The sequence below is a fragment of the Aquarana catesbeiana genome, linkage group LG03 (assembly GCF_042186555.1).
Source record: "Aquarana catesbeiana isolate 2022-GZ linkage group LG03, ASM4218655v1, whole genome shotgun sequence".
Taxonomy (NCBI): domain Eukaryota; kingdom Metazoa; phylum Chordata; class Amphibia; order Anura; family Ranidae; genus Aquarana; species Aquarana catesbeiana.
Genome location: NC_133326.1, coordinates 460,537,934 through 460,560,073, shown reverse-complemented (window position 1 = coordinate 460,560,073; position 22,140 = coordinate 460,537,934).

Here is a 22,140-nt window from a genome sequence, read left to right as displayed (position 1 = left end):
AGCCACTGGTTTACTGCCCTAATCTCCCACTGCTTTTCTGGTGTGGCTTGAGGTACCCTTAGTATTTCTGAAAATACTACCTTGGAGGTCCTATTCCTCAATTTAGCTCCTAAATCCCTAAAATCGTTTTTTAGGACACTCCATCTTCCTCTGACTTTGACATTGGTGCCGACGTGCACCATGACAGCCAGGTCTTCCCCAGCCCCCCAATAATCTGTCCACCAGATCCGTGATGTCCTGAACCCGAGCGCCTGGTAGGCAACATACAGTTTGGCGCTTCAGGTCATTGTGACAGATTGCCATCTCTGTCCTTATGAGAATTGAGTTCCCTACCACCAACATTTTCCTTTCCTTCCCCTTGGCTTCCCCCCATTCTCACTAGAGGAGTTCTTCCTCTGGCAGCTAGGAGCGTCACTCTGCTCCAGCAGTGCTGGTCTCTGACTGGTTTCACCAATGTCACGCAACTGGGTGTACTTATTGGGATGTTCCAGCTCAGGATTGGCCTCCCTGACTCTTTCCCCTCTACCCTTTCTGACTGTCACCCAACTACTCTTCTTTGGTGCCTGCACAACTTTGGCTTTACCCGCCTCTGTGCTGGCCCCCGCTGGCACCTGCCAGGTACATTCCCATCTCTCCCTTGGGATGGAGATTCTTTTCAGTGTTGACAGTTGCTTCCCTAGATTCAGAACCTGGGCCACCAGTGAAACAACGTGCTTACATTTTGCAAGGAGAATTTGCCCTCGATCAGATGATCAAGGAATGCATACATGCCACAAGAAGTACACTGAGTTTCATCTCCAACTCCGCCCGTCATCGTACCTACGGGGATTATGCACTGTACAATTAACTAAGAACTAGCTTCTTGTGAAGTTAGGGACCAGTGCATGCTGGGCCAGGGACATCATAAGTGGGTGGTGCCACCTGCTGACGTCGCCAGGTGGCCCCACCCTTAATTATATAAGAACTGTCAAACAGTGGAGGAGGCATTCAGGGGTCAGTCGTCAATGAGTGCAAATCATTTTCATTTTCTTTTTCGGGTGCGGTGGGCGCCGTGATTGAGGATGGATTTACATCGGGGACATTGTTTTTTTATTTTTTAATAAAGGAATTGTCAAAAACCGTCTCTCTGTTTTTTTATCACTTTTTCACTTACTATGTTCCCCATACTCATTTGCATAGGGGTGGGACCAGGTTCTTCTTAAAGTGGGCTTCAAGATTCTGCAAAGCCCCCACCCACAGACCCGCACAACAACAGCCAAGGGTTGTGGGAGAGACCCTTGTCCCCATCAATATTGGGACAAGGTGCTTTGGGGTGGGGGGGCAAAGCCCCCCTGCCTCAAAGCAACCCCCCATGTTGAGGGCATGTGGCCTGGTATGGTTCAGGAGGGGGGCTCTCACTACTCCCCCTCTTTCCTGACCTGCCAGGCTGCTTTCTCGGATAAAGGTGTGATATGGATTTTGGGGGGACCCCACAGCATTTGTTAAGGACGCTGCAGCCGGCTTTCCGGCCACACTCCTTAACAAACAGCTTTTACTGCACCCTGATTGGGCAAATATTTGCCCAATCAGGGTGCAGAATGCACTGTGCAGCATTCAGTGCATTGCAGGGCGTTCGGCGGGGGAAACCCCCATTGAACACCCTGCAAATTTGGGTGTTCCCTGAACGGGGCACACAAACAATCACCCAACACTACTCATGAGAAAACGTGGTAACTCATGGAAACGTCTTTCTCCCAGCACAAAAATTTAACAGACCTACTCACTTCTTACTGCAGCAGGTCACCCTACCTACAACAGACTTCTACCCTTTAACCACAGCATCTCTATTAACCTGGAAAAAAATGTGGTCCACACACTCTCTTAGACATCTCATATTCTCCCTACTGATCTTCCTTAGGGTGTTATCCACCCATCTTCCAGATCTGAGAGTTTCTTGTTGGCGGTATCACAACCATAGGTGACCTTACCACTAACCACTCTCTGTAAACGTTTGAGAATCTCCAAGGCAAATTTAACCTCCCCAACTTAGAGGCCTACACGCACGCAAGGATTACCCATTTTCTCAACTTCTCCAAACTGCCTTCAGTTTTACTCCTACTCTCCTTATTCTAAGAAAGGTATATCTCTACTTTATTCATTACTAAAGCTATAGCCAACCTTACTCCCAAATCCCAACTCTAACGAAATGGGCAGACGAGTTGAACAACCCCATCACCCCTGCCATGTGGCAACAAGCGTTTAGAGTAACCTATGGGGCTTCTCACTTTTATAATCATTGGTAATCGTATCAAAAAACTCTCCATAGGTGGTACTTAGCACCTTACTAACTCTTGAAAATACTGTATATCTAGGTCACCCATCCAACTTTTTGAGAAAATGCAGTAGCATAGCCTCCATTGCCCATACCTTATGGTTTTGCAAGACTCTAAGTTCCTTCTGGAGGCAAATATTTGTTTTAATCTCCACCATTTCTGGAATACCCACTGTCCCTGCCCCACTCTTGCCTTGCTCTACGTAGGCATAAAGAAGTATCCTCCAAACTCCCAATTTATTGTAAGTTACATATTACTTGCAAGTTAAACATTACCAGTTTATGGAAAACCTCAGAAACCCCCTCCGTTTCAGGTACAGTTGTTGATCTTAACTTCCAATGCAAAATGGAAAAAATGGTTGCTAGAAAGAACATGCAGCTAGGAAAGTTTGCAACTAAGTGGTCGCAATGGCTAAAACATCCAAACTGTAAAGTACAAGTGTGAACTGTTTGTTACTTAACCTTCTATTAATTGAAATAAATACTGTTATTCTGCTGCCCTCTCTTTCCCTCCTACTGCTTCTCCTTCTTCCCTCCCTAATACTTTCCCCCTTTACCCTCCCCCCTTCCTTACCTCCCTTCCCATAGCCCCCCCCCCCACACCCATTCCCCTTCTCCCCATTTTCTCCCCCCTCCCTATCTAATGCCAACCCATGGAACTAGCACATAGAGCATATCTGTTATTCTCCACCCATGACCGCAAAGCCTTATTTTAGACCTATTTGATCCGATGTAAACCCTTGCTTTAGATGGAGCTTCTGTTTTGCATCTGGCATGTTGTCTATTTGTTTTATTTGTAAAACCTCAATAAAACCTCAATAAAATGCAACTGTCTTTTTCCAGTATGGAGGTATACAAACCTTTACAGTATTTAGAAGATGTAACAACATAGATCATTTGCAACTTTTTGTGTGTAGAGATGAAGGAGAAAAACAGCCAGGTTATCCCAGAACCTCGCACCTGCAGTACCAGGTAGCTCCAGAATATGTGCAACATAGAATCCTCGAGTTGGTGACATCACCACCAATTTGGGGAGGATTGTGGAAAAAGAAATATAAGGTTTGTGACACCCTGTACCAGCAAGACACATTTATGAAGCTTGGTTGCTGGATTTTACTCAAGCAAGAGGCAGAGTGGTTAAGTTGCAGGATCCTCTCTTTTTGTTGCTCAGTAAAGGCCCATGCCAGATCAGCCTCACTCTTTGTCAGATGGGGGGGCAAGTAGAGAATAGCAGAGTGAGTAAGAAGGTTGTAGGAGGCAGATAAACTGTGGCAGATAGGAGTCACAGATAAACATAAGTGTTTGAAATCTGTCAGAAGCTGGATGGGTTGTCTTACCCTCAGAAAGCTTGTCAAAAATGTTGAATTTGTAATGCCCCCTAGAACCACAAGGGATGATCAGGCATCACATGGATTTCGGGAATAGTTTTCACTGCTGCTGAAGACAAGAAATGTTGCAGTCAAAACTTGCCAAATGTCAACAAAGATTGATGAGTGAGGTCTATATGACCAATGTAGATTACCCACAATGGGAGTCATTGGAGAAAGAGAGTCATCCATTTAAACATTGTGATTGGTCTGGAAAAGGGTAAGAGTAGTTTAGCTCAGAGAATGAGTGGAGATGGACTTAGGCAGGGCTACACTAAGCAAGGGTAAACCGTAAAGGGACTTTACTGTCATTGCTTGCTCTAATAGAATCCAGTGTCTAGTTGCACCCTGGGTGTTCCAGTCCAATATCCAAACCATGTGTACAACTTTGCAATATTCTAAGGGGATCCAAAAACCAAGACTTCTGCTTTGTTTAGGTTGGGAAAGGAGAAGATGACTCAATCTATGAGCTTTGGATTCCCATATGAAAGTGTTCACTTCTGATCTTTTTCGCAAGCATTTTAAGGATTTTAATTGACAGGTCTGGAGTTTGTAATGTAATGTTCGTTTTGTTTGTAGATCACAAAAAAGGGGCTTCATGGTATAAACTGCTTGATTTATTTTAAAAATAAATGCTAAAATAGCACTCACAGGATAAAAAGCCACATTGATGGTGGCTGATGATCTTGCCGATGTCTAATCTGCCATTGTTTGGGTGGCTTACCATAAACAGTTATGAGAGCATGAGGAGCAGAGGGGCGGCACTGACACAGGGGCAGACAGGCAGGTAGGGGAGGGGGAAGGAGGACACAGGAGCAGAGAGGAGAGAGCAGATGACGGAGGCACGTAACCTGACCACAGTGTCAGGGCCCAGCAGCCATGATACACCGTGGTCAGTTTACAAAGGGGGGAGGGGAACTGGCAGGATCAGCCAGGTATTTCAGGTATTACGGGGGGGAAAATGACACAACACAAGCACTGTGTTGTATAAAATGCTTTAGAGGAGCAGGATCCATTTTTTTTAGGGTTCACAAAAGCTTTAAGTTCACAGATTATTTGTCGGATCAAGATCCTTTTTAGAGATTTAAATTGGACTGTATATGGGACTTTCACTTAGTCACTTCATATTTCACATTGGCTGTTCGCCCGTTTACCAAATAGCGAACAATTTGGGGTGTTTGCGGCAAATTTGAAAGCCACGGAACACCCTTTAAAAGTCTATGGGAGAAATCAAAAGTGATAATTTTAAAGGTTAATGTGCAAGCTATTGTCATAAAAAGTGTTTGGGGACCTGGATCCTGCCCCAGGGGACATGTATCAATGCAAAAAAAAGTTTTAATAACGGCCGTTTTTTCAGGATCAGTGATTTTAATAATGCTTAAAGTGAAACAATAAAAGTGAAATATTCCTTTAAATTTCATACATGGGGGGTATCTATAGTATGCCCGTAAAGTGGCGCATGTTTTCTGTGTTTATAACAATCGGAGAGCAAAATGACATTTTTAAAGGAAAAGAAATAATTTAAAAGTACTAGCTGTAGCGCCGGCAGCTATAATGAATTGGGTCTCTGTAATACTCATAAAAGTAATTGAAAAAAAGGGCCTGGGGTTCCCCCACAGTGCATTACCAAGCCCTTTCTGTTATGAATATTAAAGGGAACCCCGCGTGGGGGTCCCCCTCAAAATCCATACCAGACTCTTATCCAAGCATGCAACCTGCCAGGCCACAGGAAAAGAGGGGGGAATGAGAGACGTCCCCATGTTGATGGGGACAAGGGCCCCATCCCCACAACCCTTGCACAGTGGTCGTGGGGGTCTGCAGGCGGGGGCTTATCGGAATCTGAAAGCCCGCTGTGTGACGCTTCTGTTCTTCTGACAGTTCTTATATAACTGAGCGAGGGGCCACCCAGTGACCCCCCCCCTCTGACGCATGGGGACTTCACGGGGACTTCCCTTTGGCTTTCCCCGTGATGTCAGAGGGGGCGGGGTCACCCTGTTACATAATGAAGACCAGAAGAAGATGGAAGAAGACGCGGGGAAAGAAGAAGACATTATTAAAGGGATTGTCAAAAACCGTCAAGCCCCCTGCCTGCATACTCCCACAACCACCGGGCAAGGGTTGTGGGGATGAGGCCCTTCTCCCCATCAACATGGGGATATCCTCCCCATGTTGAGGGCATGTGGCCTGGTACGGTTCAAGATGGGGGGCGCTCTCTCGTCCCCCCCTCTTTTATTGTGGCCTGCCAGGTTGCGTGCTTCGATAAGGGTCTGGTATGGATTTTTAGGAGGACCCCCACGCCATTTTTTTTTAAATTTTGGCGCGGGGTTCCCCTTAAAATCCAAAACAGACCTAAAAGGTCTGGTATGGATTTTGAGGGGACCCCCATGCCATTTTTTTTTTAATTTTGGGGCGGGGTTCCCCTTAATATCCATACCAGACCCAAAGGGCCTGGTAATGTACTGTGGGGGAACCCCAGGCCATTTTTTTTCAATGACTTTTATGAGTATTGTAGAGACCCAACAATTCATCATAGCTGCCGGTGCTACCGCTAGTACTTTTAAATGACTTTTTTTTCCTTTAGAAATGTCATTTTGCTCTCGGACTGTTGTAAACAAGGGAAACATGCGCCACTTTACAGGCATACTATAGACACCCCCCAGGCACAAAATTTAAAGGAATATTTCACTTTTATTGTTTCACTTTAAGCATTATTAAAATCACTGCTCCCGAAAAAACTGACATTTTTAAAACTGTTTTTTGCATTGATCCATGTCCCCTGGGGCAGGACCCAGGTCCCCAAACACTTTTTATGACAATAACTTGCATATTAACCCTTAAAATTAGCACTTTTGATTTTTCACATTCGTGTCCCATAGACTTTAACGGTGTTCATGTGTTCAAACAAATTTTTTGCCTGTTCGCATGTTCTTTTGTCTTTTTTGTTGTCTTATATCTATTTTCATGTTTGTAGTGTGGAGAGCTTCACATTTATCTCCTATTTGAAAGGAAAATTAAACTTTAGGGGATCTAAGTCAGAATCTAGGATGTTAAAATTTGGTGAGTTTCGGATTTCTGAAAGTTAATTTTAAATTCTGACAGTAAGCCATAGGTATGAAATTCTGCAAGGAGGCTAGGCAGAGGCAAACGAGGTTATGAGAGGAAAAAGTCATCAGCATAGCATGCCAGTTTACATTCACCTCCTGGAATAGAGAACCTAGTAATATAAGAATTGGTCCTAATGTGACACAGAAGGTGTTCTAGGATGAGGATGAAAATGAGAGGAGAAAATGGGCACCTCTGTCACATTCCATTCATCAAGGCAAATCTCTCAGAGTAAATGTTGTTTATTTTCAATCAAGCCGCCGGATGGGAGTAAATGGTGTTTATCCAATTTTTCATAAGGTCATTGTGACAACACTGAAAAAATTACACTTTGCTACAATGTAAAGTAGTGAGTGTACAGCTTATATAACAAGGTAAGTTTGCTTTCCCCTCACAATAACTCAACACACAGCAATTAATGTCTAAACCACTGGCAACTAAAGTGAGTACAGCCCTAAGTGAAAATGTCCAAATTGAGCCCAATTAGCCATTTTCCCTCCCCAGTGTCATATGACTCATTAGTGTTACAAGGTCTCAGGTGTGAATGGGATGCATGTGTGTTAAATTTGGTGTTATCGTTCTCACTCTCTCATACTGGTCACTGGAAGTTCAACATGGCACCTCATGGCAAAGAACTCTCTGAGAATCTGAAGCAAAGAATTGTTGCTCTACATAAAGATGGCCTAGGCTATAAGAAGATTGCCAAGACCCTGAAACTGAGCTGCAGGACGGTGACCAAGACCATACAGTGGTTTAACAGGACAGGTTCCACTCAGAACAAGCTTCACCATGGTCGAAAAAAGAAGCTGAGTGCACGTGCCCAGCGTCATATCCAGATGCTGTCTTTCGGAAATAGATGTATGAGTGCTGCCAGCATTGCTGCAGAGGTTGAAGGGGTGGGGTGATCAGCCTGTCAGTGCTCAGACCATACGCCGCATGCTGCATCAAATTCATCTATATGGCTGTCCCCAGGGGACATGTATCAATGCAAAAATGTTTTAAAAATGGCCGTTTTTTTGGGAGCAAAATAACATTTCTAAAGGGAAAAAAAGTCATGAAGTAATAGCGGCTATAGTAAATTGCCGGCTATAGTGAATTGTCTATGGGAGAAATCAAAAGTGCTAATTTTAAGGGTTAATATGCAAGTTATTGTTATAAAAAGTGTTTGGGGACCTGGGTTCTGCCCCAGTTGACATGTATCAATGCAAAAAGAATTTTTAAAAACAGACATTTTCGGGAGCAGTGATTTTAATAAAGCTTAAAGTGAAACAATAAAAGTGAAATATTCCTTTACATTTCGTACCTGGGGGTGTCTATAGTATGCCTGTAAAGTGGTACTTTTTTCCCGTGTTTAGAATAGTCTGACAGCAAAATGACATTTCCAAAGGGAAAAAAAGTCATGAAGTAATAGCGGCTATAGTGAATTGTCGGCTATAGTGAATTGTCTATGGGAGAAATCAAAAGTGCTAATTTTAGGGGTTAATATGCAAGTTATTGTCATAAAAAGTGTTTGGGGAGCCGGGTCCTGCCCCAGGGGACATGTATCAATGCAAAAAAAAGTATAAAACGGACGTTTTTTTCTGGAGCAAAATGACATTTCTAAAGGGAAAAAAAAGTCATGAAGTAATAGCGGCTATAGGGAATTGTCTATGGGAGAAATCAAAAGTGCTAATTTTAAAGGTTAATATGCAAGTTATCGTCATAAAAAGTGTTTTGGGACCTGGGTCCTGCCCCAGGGGACATGTATCAGTGCAAAAAAAAAAGTTTTAAAAACGGCCATTTTTTCGGGAGCAGTGATTTTAATAATGCTTAATGTCAAACAATAAAAGTGTAAAATGCCTTTAAATTTTGTACCTGGGGAGGTGTCTATAGTATGCCTGTAAAGTGGCGCATGTTTCCCGTGTTTAGAACAGTCCGAGTGCAAAATGAAATTTCTAAAGGGAAAAAAAAGTCATGAAGTAATAGCGGCTATAGTGAATTGTCTATGGGAGAAATCTAAAGTGCTAATTTTAAGGGTTAATATGCAAGTTATTGTCATAAAAAGTGTTTGGGGACCCTGGTCCTGCCCCAGGGGACATGTATCAATGCAAAAAAAAGTATAAAACGGACGTTTTTTTCTGGAGCAAAATGACATTTCTACAGGGAAAAAAAAGTCATGAAGTAATAGCGGCTATAGGGAATTGTCTATGGGAGAAATCAAAAGTGCTAATTTTAAAGGTTAATATGCAAGTTATCGTCATAAAAAGTGTTTTGGGACCCGGGTCGTGCCCCAGGGGACATGTATCAATGCAAAAAAAGTTTTAAAAACGGGCGTTTTTTCGGGAGCAAAATGACATTTCTAAAGGGAAAAAAAAGTCATGAAGTAATAGCGGCTATAGTGAATTGTCTATGGGAGAAATCAAAAGTGCTAATTTTAAGGGTTAATATGCAAGTTATTGTCATAAAAAGTGTTTGGGGACCCGGGTCCTGCCCCAGGGGACATGTATCAATGCAAAAAAAAGTATAAAACGGACGTTTTTTTCTGGAGCAAAATGACATTTCTAAAGGGAAAAAAAAGTCATGAAGTAATAGCGGCTATAGGGAATTGTCTATGGGAGAAATCAAAAGTGCTAATTTTAAAGGTTAATATGCAAGTTATCGTCATAAAAAGTGTTTTGGGACCTGGGTCCTGCCCCAGGGGACATATATCAGTGCAAAAAAAAAAGTTTTAAAAACGGCCATTTTTTCTGGAGCAGTGATTTTAATAATGCTTAATGTCAAACAATAAAAGTGTAAAATGCCTTTAAATTTTGTACCTGGGGGGGTGTCTATAGTATGCCTGTAAAGTGGCGCATGTTTCCCGTGTTTAGAACAGTCCGAGTGCAAAATGACATTTCTAAAGGGAAAAAAAAGTCATGAAGTAATAGCGGCTATAGTGAATTGTCTATGGGAGAAATCAAAAGTGCTAATTTTAAGGGTTAATATGCAAGTTATTGTCATAAAAAGTGTTTGGGGACCCGGGTCCTGCCCCAGGGGACATGTATCAGTGCAAAAAAAAAGTTTTAAAAACAGACGTTTTTTCGGGAGCAGTGATTTTAATAATGCTTAAAGTGAAAAAATAAAAGTATAATATTCCTTATGTCTATAGTATGCCTGTAAAGGGGCGCATGTTTCCCGAGTTTAGAACAGTCTGACAGCAAAATGACATTTCTAAATGAAAAAAAGTAATTTAAAACTACTGACGGCTATAATAAATTACATTATAATGAATACACATACACATAGTGTACACATACACATAATGAATACACATAAAAGTTCATTGATAAAAACGGCATGGGATTTCCCCACAGGGGAACCCCGCATCTTCCTCCGGCTTCTTCTCTGCTCCATCCGCATGATCCGCCTCAGTGGGAGTCTTCCGCCATGTGACGCTTCGGTTCTTCTGACACTTCTTATATAACGGAGGGCGGGGCCACCCGTTTACGTAACCGAGTCACCCTGTCCCCCTCTGACAACACGGGAAATTCCCTAGGGAAGTCCCCGTGCGCCCCGCCATCCGTTATACAAGGAGTGTCAAAACAACCGAAGCGTCACACGGCAGAAGACTCCCACTGAGGCGGATCATGCGGACGGAGCGGAGAAGAAGCCGGAGGAAGATGCGGGATGAGAAGAGCGGAGGAAGAAGAAGATGGAGAAGAAGAAGATGGAGGAAGAAGAAGAACACCGAAGGAAGCCCAGAAGAAAGAAGATGGAAGAAGAAGCATAAAGAAGAAGAAATCGTTCGAAACCGTCTCTTGTGTTTTTCAACCTTTCGGACACTTTTGTGAAATGGTAGGGGTACATTTGTACCCCATTATCAATTCACACAGGGGGGGTGGGATCTGGGGGTCCCCTTGTTAAAGGGGGTTTCCAGATTCCGATAAGCCCCCCGCCCGCAGACCCCCACAACCACCGGGCAAGGGTTGTGGGGATGAGGCCGTTCTCCCCATCAACATGGGGACAAAGTGCTTTGGGGGGCTACCCCAAAGCACCCTCCCAATGTTGAGGGCATGTGGCCTGGTATGGTTCAGGAGGGAGGGCACTCTCCCCCCCCCTCTTTTCCTGTGGCCTTTTTTATTTTGGCGCGGGGTTCCCTTTAAAATCCATACCAGACCTGAAGGGTCCGGTATGGATTTTGAGGGGGACCCCCATGCCATTTTTTTAAAAATTTTGGCGTGGGGTTCCCCTTAATATCCATACCAGACCTGAAGGGCCTGGTATGGAATTTGGGGGGACCCCCACAAATGTTTTTTTTAATTTTGGTTCAGGGTTCCCCTGTGGGGTAATCCCATGCCGTTTTTATCAATTAACTTTTATGTGTATTGCCGGGACGGACAATTAATTATAGCCGCAAGTACTTTTAAATTACTTTTTTTCCTTTAGAAATGTCATTTTGCACTCGGACTGTTCTAAATACGGGAAACATGCGCCACTTTACAGGCATACTATAGACACCCCCCAGGTACATAATTTAAAGGAATTTTACACTTTTATTGTTTGACATTAAGCATTATTAAAATCACTGCTCCCGAAAAAATGGCCGTTTTTAAAACTTTTTTTTTTGCACTGATACATGTCCCCTGGGGCAGGACCCAGGTCCCAAAACACTTTTTATGACGATAACTTGCATATTAACCTTTAACATTAGCACTTTTGATTTCTCCCATAGACAATTCCCTATAGCCGGCAGTTCACTATAGCCGCTATTACTTCATGACTTTGCTTCCCTTTAGAAATGTCATTTTGCTCCCGAAAAAACATCCGTTTTATACTTTTTTTTGCATTGATACATGTCCCCTGGGGCAGGACCCGGGTCCCCAAACACTTTTTATGACAATAACTTGCATATTAACCCTTAAAATTAGCACTTTTGATTTCTCCCATAGACAATTCACTATAGCCTATAGCCGCTATTACTTCATGACTTTTTTTTCCCTTTAGAAATGTCATTTTGCTGTCAGACTATTCTAAACATGGGAAAAAAGCGCCAGTTTACAGGCATACTATAGACACACCCCAGGTACAAAATTTAAAGGAATATTTCACTTTTATTGTTTCACTTTAAGCTTTATTAAAATCACTGCCCCCGAAAAAACTGCTTTTTTTAAAACTTTTTTTTGCATTGATACATGTCCCCTGGGACAGGACCCAGGTCCCCAAACACTTTTTATGACAATAACTTGCATATAAGCCTTTAAAATTAGCACTTTTGATTTCTCCCATAGACTTTTAAAGGGTGTTCTGCGGCTTTTTGCCGCGAACACCCAAAATTGTTCGATATTCGACGAATGGACGAACAGCCAATGTTCGAGTCGAACTCATGTTCGACCCGAACATAAAGCCCATCCCTACCCAGGACACACTAGCTACACCAATCTTTTTTGATGTGACAAGTACATTTACTCTTTTGTTATGTGAGTTGCCAATTGTTCATTTTTAATAAATCACTTGTGTTTTTAATGCTGCACCCAGAGTGGCACCCTTGATTGTGTTCTATCGAATAAGATTGATGAGCTGCAGGAAAAATGTATGGTCCCTGTCCCTGAGTTGCAAGGAATGCCAGACATCAACCAATAAATGCACCTGGAGTAGTTTGTATACGTGTGGTGTATGTAAAAGTGGGTGTAGTGGGTGGGTGGGTGTTGCTTGGATTGTAAAAAATGGAAGTACCTTTGGGCACCCCAGAGAGAGCAGTAATGTGGTGCATGCACCACACGGTGGCAAACAGTGGGTATGGCCAAACTGCATGTTAACAGTGGGGGGGGGGCTTAAGGGGCATGACTAACAAAACACAGCTCTCTCTTTGCTTTTTATTATAAGTGATTGTCCTGACACTAGTCAGTTTATAAAAAAAAACACTATAAAAAAATCTATATTTTGAATATTTTAAGAATAATTGGTGATACAAGAAGGGGAGTGGTTTTTAAGGATAGTAGGGCTATAGTTTCTAGTGTTTTGTGCATTTTTTGACTTTTTAAGCAATGCAGTGCAATGCAGTGTGATACTGTGAAAAAAGAAGCTCACAAATTAAAGGATTAACCTGTTGTGCCGCTGGCCACTTTCTATATGACTGGGCATCATCACCTATAACTAGTAATGAATGGGGTGAAATTTGGATATATTAGTTTTCAGTCTGTCTGCGGTTTGGTCAGCACCAAAAAATTAAAAAGAAACTATTTGGGCAAGTTTGCCTGTCCAAACCCCAAACTTCTGTTTGTAATCAAACCAGTCAAGGATCACAGTTGTCATCATTAGGGATGAGCCGAACACCCCCCGGTTCAGTTTGCAACAGAACATGCGATAAGGAAAAAAATTTGTTTGAACACACCAACACTGTTAAAGTCTATGGGACACGAGCATGAAAAATCAAAAGTGCTAATTTTAAAGGCTTATATGCAAGTTATTTTCTTAAAAAGTGTTTGGGGACCTGGGTCCTGCCCCAGGGGACATTTTTTAATGCAAAAAAAGTTTTAAAAACAGCCGTTTTTTCGGGAGCAGTGATTTTAATAATGCATAAAGTGAAACAATAAAAGTGTAATATTCTTTTAAATTTCTTACCTGGGGGGTGTCTATAGTATGCCTGTAAAGTGGCGCATGTTTCCCGTGTTTAGAACAGTCCGAGAGCAAAATGACATTTCTAAAGGAAAAAAAGTCATTTAAAAGTACTCGCGGCTATAATGAATTGTCGGTCCCGGCAATACACATAAAAGTTCATTGATAAAAATGGCATAGCATTCCCCCACAGGGGAACTCCAAACCAAAATTTAAAAAAAAAAATGCGTGGGGGTCCTCCCAAATTCCATACCAGGCCCTTCAGGTCTGGTATGGATATTAAGGGGAACCCCACGGCAAAATTTTAAAAAAATGGCGTAGGGTCCCCCCAAAAATCCATACCAGACCCTTTTCTGAGCATACAACCTGGCAGGCCGCAGGAAAAGAGGGGGGACGAGAGAGCACCCCCCCTCCTGAACTGTACCAGACCACATGCCCTCAACATTGGGAGGGTGCTTTGGAGTAGCCCCCCAAAGCACCTTGTCCCCATGTTGATGAGGAGAAGGGCCTCATCCCCACAACCCTTGCCGGTGGTTGTGGGGGTCTGCGGGTGGGGGGCTTATCAAAATCTGGAAACCTTTAACAAGGGGACTCCCAGATCCTAGCCCCCATGTGAAATGGTAACGGGGTACAAATGTATCCCTACCATTTCACAAAAAAAAGACAATACATGCCTTGGGACAAGTCCTTTATTAAAAAAATAAAAAATAAAACTGTCCCATGAAGTCTTCTTCTTCTTCTCTCCCTCTGATGGACCGAAAAAGGAAAAAAAAAGCTGCACGCCACCTACGATCTGCTTCCATGGGAGGCACCCGCCGTAATGACCGGCCTCTCAGGTGACAGTTCTTTTACAACTGAGGGCGGGCCCACACAATGACATTGCTGGGTGACCCTGCCCCCTTTGGCGCACGGGGACATCCCTATGGTTTTCCCATAGTGTCAGAGGGGGCGAGGTCACTTGGTTACGCCCTCTGATGCTACGGGGAAGCCATAGAGATGTTCCCGTGCATCAGAGGGGGGCTGACCGGGTGGAGCTGCCCCCCTTTGATGCTACAGCGAAGCCATAGGGATGTCCCCGTGTGTCAGAGGGGGGCAGGGTCACCCGGGAACATCATCGTGTGGCCCCACCCTCAGTTATAAAAGAGCTGTCACCTGAGAGGCCGGTCATTACGGCGGGTGCCTCCCATGGAGGCAGATCGTAGGCGGCGTGCAGCTTTTTTTTTCTTTTTCGGTCCGTCGGAGCAAGAGAAGAAGTAGAAGACTTCATGGGACAGTTTTATTTTTTATTTTTTTAATAAAGGACTTGTCCCAAGGCGTGTATTGTCTTTTTTTACCATTTTCACACATTTTTTGTGAAATGGTAGGGGTACATTTGTACCCCGTTACTATTTCACACAGGGGGGGCAGGATCTGGGGGTCCCCTTGTTAACGGGGCTTCCAGATTCCTATAAGCCCCATGACCGCAGACCCCCACAACCACCGGGCAAGGGTTGTGGGGATGAGGCCCTTCTTCCCATCAACATGGGGACAAGGTGCTTTGGGGAGCTACCCCAAAGCACCCTCCCAATGTTGAGGGCATGTGGCCTGGTACAGTTCAGGAGGGGGGCACTCTCTCATCCCCCATCTTTTCCTGCAGCCTGCCAAGTTGCGTGCTCAAATAAGGGTCTGGTATGGATTTTTGGGGGGACCCCACACCATTTTTTTTTAATTTTGGCACGGGGTTCCCCTTAAAATCCATACCAAACCTGAAGGGCCTGGTATGGAATTTAGGGGGACCCCCAGGCATTTTTTTTTTTTTTAATTTTGGTTCAAGGTTCCCCTGTGGGATAATCCCATGCCATTTTTATCAATTAGCTTTTATGTGTATTGCCGGGACCGACAATTCATTATAGCCGCAAGTACTTTTAAATTACTTTTTTTCCTTTAGAAATGTAATTTTGCTTTGAGACTGTTCTAAACACGGGAAACATGCGCCACTTTACAGGCATACTATAGAAACCCCCCAAGTTCAAAATTTAAAGGTATATTACACTTTTATTGTTTCACTTTAAGCATTATTAAAATCACTGCTCCCGAAAAAACGGCCGTTTTTAAAACTTTTTTTTGCATTGATACATGTCCCCTGGGGCAGGACCCAGGTCCCCAAACACTTTTTATGACAATACCATGCATATAAGCCTTTAAAATTAGTACTTTTGATTTTTCCCATAGACTTTTAAAGGGTGTTCCGCGGCTTTCGAATTTGCCACAAACACCCAAATTGTTCGCTATTCGGCGAACAGGCGAACACCCGATACGTTCGACTCAAACATCGGGCTCATCTCTAGTCATCATATGACCATATTTGAATAATAAGATCACCCCTGGTCCCCTCATCCTCAACAAGTAGAACAAGTTGCCTTGCCCCTCAATATGGGGACAAGGTGCCTTGCAAGGCAGGATATCTGAGCTGTCCCCCTTGCAAGGTACCCTCCCAATGTTGAAAGTATGTGATCTTTTATGATTCGGGAAGGGGTGCTGCAAACTTGCTACTCTCTCTTTCCTGGCCTCCCAGGCTGAATGTCTGGATAAGGGCCTGGTATGAATTTTAAGGGGAAAACTATTTTATTTTTTTCTTCTTTTTTTTAATATCACATTTGAAGTGTTAATTTGTACTGTTCCATAATTTTAAATGCATTTTTAAAGCCTGACTTTTTGTGTTACTTTAATTAGTTATTTTGGGCCAAGCTGGCCAAAACGAATCTTTTCCATTACTGAGCAATGCATCCACTGATAGTGCTGTAAAAACTATATAAAGCATCAGCTACGATGAGGTGTGTTCCCATCCTGATGATTAACTCCCCAGGATTTGTGCCTAGTGTGTCCGGGCTTGTATGATGCATTGCAGCCAAGGCAAGCTGATTTAATACCACTTCTCAACCTCCTGGATCCCAGTGCACAGCAGTGTGATAGCATATATAACTGTGAACAACACCGCTGGCCCATACATGGTAGCTTTGCTGTCCCCAATTTCTCCAGTTACCGCTCTGCTGTCTATCCAGGCTGGGTGTGAAGCTCTTTTACCGGCCTGCCCCTCCATCTCTGTGTGCTCTGGTGCTGCCTCTCTGCTTTCCACCTCTCCCTTGCATCCCTTTGATCTTGTCTGGGACCGCGAGGCTTTGTGAGGACCTGGTAGACTGGTGGTGTTCGGTAGGGAATCAGCTGGCCCCGGCTGTGCTCGGGAATACCCGGTGGGGTCTTAGGGAGCCTCGGGAAGTACTGGCTAGGCTTGGAGTGGGATGCCTCGCCAGTACTTCCCCTACTGGTCATCATCTCGTAGAATTCCGGCAGAGCTCAGAGCAGGGATGCCTGGCTGCTTGACAACTCTAGAAGTACAGCTCTTCCAAGTAGGGTTGCAGATCAGTTAAACACTATGTCAGGTCACCTGAGACCAGGTGACAGATGCAGTCCATAGGAGTTGGAAGTGCACCTCTAAGATAGTGGACCCTAGGACTGACTGCTGCGGATAGTACCCAGGGAGGTTCAGGAAGCAGGTCTACTGGATCACTAACACAGATCCCAGTGGGAGCTAGAGCATAGATTCCCCAGGGCGCGGAGTCTAAGAGCCAGCAGGTTGACACCAGATCCTCTAGTGGTGAGGATGGAATTTGCTGCAGTCTGGCTCCAGATCGCGGCCCCTAGGGTCTCACAGCTCATGCTCACGGTAGACTACAGGAGAAGGAAGCAGCAGGCTGGAACAACAAGGATAGTAAAGGAATAAGGCAGAGGTCAGGGCCACTAGCAGACAGGAATAGCCGGGAAAACGCCAAGGTCAGTAAAAGAGACAAGCGAAGAGCACACGGCAAGCAGGAAACAGGAAGCCAAACACACAATGAATACACAATGGTTGATCAGCACCGCTGGCTTGCAGTGCACAGGTTAATATAGGGTTCCCTGATAGGGCCTGGGGTGGAGCCATGCTTAGAGGAGAGGTTATAAAAACAGCCAGGTGAGAGTGGCTGGCCTCTCACCTGGAAAGGAAATGTGGAAAGGTCAATTTTTAAAGGAAAGAGAAGGAAAAGTGGAAGGAAGGAGAGAAGGAAATGAGGAAAGGGGGGAAAAAATAACTTTTTTTGTGCTTTTTGCCCCATTATAATTTAACTAACTTTGAGGCATGACAAGCAGAAAGGAGGGGCAGGGGGCCTCTGCTGCTACTGTTCCTATGCAGGATGTGTAGACCCTCTCGGCAAATACAAGGTGTCAAATCCGCAAAAGAAAAGGCTAAAGAAGCTGCAGCAATTAAACTTGCAAAGTTTGCCTTGACATCTAAAGATAATGAAAATTAAGTCTTTCACCATGTTGCCCAGTGAAGACCCAGAAGATCTTTGCACTAACTAAGATATTGAATATAAGTGTAGTGCTAATGATGTATATAATACACAAAAACCTAGCCAAAATGGAAATCTGGAGGCAGATTGTGTTATAGATATGATGATATAACACTCTAGGATTCGAGTGTATGAATAATTGCAAACCTCCAACCAATAACCAATTGGATTGGTAAAGAAAATACGTGGAGCGTTATCTCAAATCGCATATAATCACCTCAGCTGACTGAAATAAACTGAACTAAAATTATATAAGACACAAAAAGTGCTACCTAAATTGAGTATATAAGTCAAAACCCACCTGTTAAAGAGGTATGAAGTAACATATACTCAAATGGACCTGTGTGTGAAGCAAAAACTGTGAAACTGTGTCACAAACTAGTGCGAGAACTGTGAAAATGCAAAAATTCAAACAAGATATATAGAAGTGTCTGGGTGTCGCAAAAAGTCGCATAAACTTAAAAATGTGACAAAAAACAGTGGGAAAAAAAAGTGTATAAACAGTAATAAAGCAGTTCTATATATCTTTCAATGTAAAATGAATGTGGTCACTCTATGGTATACAAATGATTCAAATAAACTGTGGAAACAGTAGGGTATGTTTCTAATGGTCATATATGGTATACCACAGTGTCTACAATCCCGGGTAGAATACAAGAAGTTAAATGTACACCACACACAAATAATGAGAATGAATAAAAGTCTGTATTGGTGTGACAAAACAAAAGTTCATAAATGCAGGATAATTGATGTGTATTCTAGCTTTCTGTATTGCATTTCGGTATGTTCTAGGATTGAACTGACGCCCCAAATAATGCTTTCAACTTCAAAGAGTAAATAAGGGGATGAATACTCTTACCGGAACTGGTGGACTCACAAGCCGTTGGCGGTGAGTCAAACGAGCTTATACCGGAATATGGTAGGTATGGATCAGGTCCGGATGGATGAGGTGTTCAGCCTTATCCTGGATTGGTCGGTAGGTAATAAAACGGGTTCAATTGAACAGGTAAAAATGCACAGCTCAGCAAGCATAACAAGCCTACGCGTTTCGTCTGCAAAGACTTCGACTGTGGTATATGCTAGCCTGCCACCACTGCACTTATATATACAAATATGAATAGTAAAAACATTAAACACCTGTTTAGACCATGTGGGATCTAACTTCTGGGTTCGTGGGCATGCATTCCGATCCTAGTTATGTGACAAAATAATAGAACAATAGGGATGTATTGTGACTATGTCCAAGTAAACCAAACCTCTGTTTCACTATCCAATCGGCACAGCTCGCACCAAGCACACAACATGAATGTCACCCTTAAACATGTGATTTGTGAACAGCGGCCGAATCCTCTGCGTCTGAGCATCTCACGTTTATCAACAGATTAACGTAAGGCATTGTGGCCGGGGCCAAAAAGGACCGCATCCCAATGTCAACGTTACTCAATATGTAGGCCTGAGTCATACGAAATGGAAAGCCGGAAATTAATCATAATTAGCATTGGAACGCATATGCGCTCCAAGCCTCGGGATCAGTGTAAAACAATGGAATGCATGTGCGTTTCAAAACACGGGATCTAAGTAAACTGGAGCTAAGGACAGGTGAACTACATCATTGGAATTTAAAAATATTCACCAATAATAATAATTCGAATGGGCAAACCATATCCTCTATATTGGAGCACTTAAAAAGGGGTTACACATTGACCATAATGACCATAATGACATAATTCCACAAGGTCAAGAGGTTAAATCAATATAGTACAACATATCTATATATGTATAATACAAATAAAAAGCAATGCTACATATATAAAAACACAAAGAAATATGACGTGAAGTCATATACTGGCAACCGGCCCTATAGAGAGCGCGGGGGGCTACTTTCATCACTGAGTGACCACAGATGCAGTATAGTGGCCACTCAGATCAAGCTGTAGGCATTCATGTGGACAGTAGCCAGCAGTATGTGCACATTACAGCTATAAATCACCTAAGCTCAGTTATTACTCTTCAAACGGGGCCAGTATATACCAGAATGCGCTGTACATAAATATGAAAAGTAGAGAGAACAAAACTGATAGATAAGACAATTCCATATGTATGTCAGATTATGTGTACTCTAATATGGATAGTAATCTAAAACATGTGGTACTGAATATATGTCCCAGAGCAGTCCATGTATATTAATAAGGCTCTAATGTAAATGTGACACATAGTAAACTGAATCTAAAAAGCTGTGGTCAAGATTGGTTAATGAAAGCATTGATGTCCCAATCTATGTTTAATCCATGGGGTGCGTAACATTTAAGCTGGTATATCCAAAACGTTTCAAGCTTAGACACGCCTCTCAAATTGGACTCACCCCTCCAATAAAGGACGAATTTATTTATAACTTGAAACTTTGTACCCAATGGGTTTTGATTGTGACATTGGAGGTAATGTCTGGGGACACTGTGGTTTGTGCGTCCCTTTTTTATGTTGGTTATGTGCTCATTGACTTACGGAAAATGAGATACATTGGAGTAGCAACATACTAGCAGTATTAGCAGCTAGTGCACATCTGCACATATCTGGTATTCCCTTGCCATGGAAGTTGATGTAAAAGTTTCCGTCTTCCTAAGTCCACAGGTGTTGTGCAAACACACATTACATTTACAACAAGGGAAAAATCCTTTCATGTGTTGGAAAAAGGAAGAAATGATGGGAAGATCTATTACTTTGGGTGCAATTTGTGCACTTAATGGGAGGGCACTTCTGTAAATAACTCCAGCTTGGTCTGGGAGTATGGGACCTAATATTTGGTCATTTTTAACCACTTGCCGCCCTCCATATAGCAGAATGACGGCGGCAAAGTGGTTTCAATAGTGGTTTCTCACTCGCGTCTGACAGATGCGAGTAGAGGAGAGCTGATTGGCTGCTCTCCTGGCAGGGGGGGTCTGTGCTGATTATTTATCAGCACAGCCCCCCCTCGGATCCCACCCAGGACCACCATCATGCCGCCCAGGACCACCAGGATGGTCATCCACTCTGGACCACCAGGTATGCCCCCCTAGACCCCCAGGGAAATACTAATCTGTGCCAGGGCAGCTGCCAATCAATGCCCAGGCAGCTGCCAATCAGTGCCCACTCACAATGCCTACCACTGCCAGTGCCACCAGGAATGCCTATCAGTGCCTCATATCAGTGCCACATATTAGTGCCCATCAGTGCCACATATCAATGCTCATCAGTGCTGCCTATCAGTGCCCAGCAGTGCCACCTATCAGTACCCATCAGTGCCCAGCAGTGCCGCCTATCAGTGCCCAGCAGTGCTGCCTATCAGTGCCACTCATAAAAACCCATCTTTGCAGCCTTTCAGTGCCCATCAGTGCCCATTAGTGCCCACCTGTGCCACCCATGAGTGCCCATTAGTGCTGCCTATCAATGCCCATCAGTGCTGCATATCAGTGCCACCCATCAGTGCCACCTACCAGTGCCCATCAGTGCCGCATTTCAGTGCCCATCGTCAGTGCCCATCAGTGCCCATCAGTGCCCGCTCATTGGTGCCACCTCATTGGTGCCACCTTATCAGTGCCTGTCAGTGCCACCTTATCAGTGCCCATCAGTGAAAGAGAAAACTTACTTATTTACAAAATTTTATAACAGAAACAAAAGCAAAACTTTTATTTTTTTCAAAATTTTCAGTCTTTTTTTATTTGTTTAGCAAAAAATAAAAACCACAGAGGTGATCAAATACCACCAAAAGAAAGCTCTATTTGTGGGAACAAAATGATAAAAATTTTGCTTGAGTACAGTGTTGTATGACCGCGCAATTGTAATTCAAACTGCGACAGCACTGAAAGCTGAAAATTGGTCTGGGCAGGAAGGTGTATAAGTACCCTGTATTGAAGTGGTTAAGGACCTTCCAATGCCTTTAGATAATATCCTTAATTTGTTTATGTTGTATGGAGAAGGAGGTGAGAAAAGACCATGTTTTGTGTCCTGTACACGTTTTGGTTGTTCAGATATTAGAAGATTCCTATCTAACATAGAGATTTTGTTAATTTCTTCATCTATATGAGAGGAATCATATCCTTTATCGGCAAATCTAGACTTAAGGATCTCTGCTTGATGAAAAAAATCTGAAAGATTAGTACAGTTACGTCTAATCCGCATAAGTTGGCTCCGAGGTACATGGTAACGGCTGTCGACCGGAATGTAGCCATTCCGGTCGGTAGCTTTGAAAAAAATTTTAGTCACCAATTGGTTATTGACTGCTGAAATTTCTAAATCCAAAAAATGGATAGAAGAGGGACTGGCTTCATATGTCAACTTGATCCCTACTTGGTTATCTTTTAGAGTGGTCATGAAGGCATCCAGGGACTCAATGCTACCTCTCCATAGGAGGAGGATGTCGTCAATGTGCCTGGCCCAGAGAACC